Genomic DNA, 1913 nt, shown 5'->3' with positions numbered 1-1913 from the left:
CAAATAGGATATTATCCTAGTTTTATTATTATACAATTTATATAATAATTGAATCTGTAATTCTATATAGTTTCTTTTGTTTATTGTATTTAAGGTGATCTAATATTTCTCCCAAATTACTATGAAGTTCTTCCAACACCCTGTCTCAGAAAGCTTCCTTTATCTATCATACAGCTTAAAATATAATATGTACAGCCATAAATTTGGAGTCACATTTAGACATAATAATCAACAAAATTCTTTCAACTTGGGTAGCATTTGAAGGTGACTTTACATTCTCAGCAGAAACAAAACATGAAACATTTTTTCACTTACTTTTTTAAACCTCAAAATTCAAGACACAATTTTAAAGTTATAGTATAGTTTTGATTATTCAGATTTTATTACTTATTTTAGTCTCAAGTGATATTGGTTTATTTTTCTGAAAATATTCAGTGTTTTTGGTTATGGGATAGATCTTAAAGTATAGCCTGGATTTGGGAAGAGTTAATTAATGGAAAGATATCTAAATTTGACTCCAAAGCCTTGGTTAATATTTGAACTGTACCATTTAGAATCTTAAAGTGCTGAGGTTTGGTATTTTTTTGTTTATTTGTTCTTAGCTTCTCTGAATTTCAAGGATTTCCTTAACATGTGAAGCAAGATTTAATTATTACCTACTCTGCTGATAGGCTGTGAGATGTGGAAATGATAGTAGAATGTATTTTGTCTAGTTTGTCTAGGTGCTCAATAATTGCTGGTGAAGCTAGCCACCATTTGTAACTGTATACCTCCGGGGTCATTGAGCCACTGCTCACAAATGGACATTTAGCAAAGATGTCCTTTGTCAGTTAGGGAAATTTATGAGCCACTTCCTAAGAATCTAAAGCTCATATGGGTAATAGGATTTTGATACATAGTATTTTATACATTGTTTGATAAAACTAGTAAGATAGGAGCAATTTTAAGTGGTTTCTGATTAAATATTACACTTTTATCCTACACATCAATAAGCTGCTTGTTGACTCTTTTGTAGAAAATAATTAAAATCTTCACCAAATCAGGAAAAGTAGTTACAAAAATAGAAGGAAAGAATGCAGAGGGATGACAAATATACATTTGTAATTTGCTAGGCAAATATTCTTTAGTCTTACTTTGCTATACTTTTTTCACTCATTTAATGAAAATGTATCTTTCCATATGGGAGGAATAAACTCTTAAAATTACTGTTTGTTAAAATAAGAAGAAAAATGACCCTTAAACCTGGTAAGCTGACAAATACAAACTATATGTTGTCTTCCCAACAGTCATATTTAATATGCAAATATGGGATAGAATTCTCATTGGGATTTCTAACTGTTTAACATGCATTGCATATATTTTAAGTTATGTCTTTTATCAAACCCTTTACTAATGCAAAATAGAGTAATGGTATCTTATTAAAAAGTATGCTACTTTTATACCCACTAGAAAACTAAATTTGGCATTGTTCAATGATAGCAGTCTAGTGAGTGTGCCACATTGATAAAAGGAGTAGAGAGGCATCTGGAGGACTACCTCCTGCATTTATTTTCTCAAAGTAAAGAGCATGCAAGCTGAACATTTCAAACGCTAGCTTTGCTCTGGAAGCCTCAGGCCTATTAGCACAGGCAGAGAGTAACTCTGCTCACAGGTTGCCCTCAAAATAAGTCATGAGTTTTAGGGCTAAGCCAAGCTGGCATGCAAAGGGGGTTGCTGTTGATCTTTTATACTAATTTTGGATTAATTGTGATCTGCAGCACTGCGTAAACATGCTATCCTAGTGCTTCAGCTTCTCCACAGCTAAACATTAATCCTTCTTAATGCTCTAAGTCAACTTTTAGTCCTTAGCAGAATTTACCTTAATCTCTGGGTAGTAAGTTAACTGATTTACAAAACATAATCCATGAGCCCAG

The sequence above is a fragment of the Oryctolagus cuniculus genome, chromosome 8 (assembly GCF_051225735.1).
Source record: "Oryctolagus cuniculus isolate XC-2025 breed Fujian yellow rabbit chromosome 8, ASM5122573v1, whole genome shotgun sequence".
Classification (NCBI taxonomy): domain Eukaryota; kingdom Metazoa; phylum Chordata; class Mammalia; order Lagomorpha; family Leporidae; genus Oryctolagus; species Oryctolagus cuniculus.
This window is presented reverse-complemented; position numbering follows the sequence as displayed.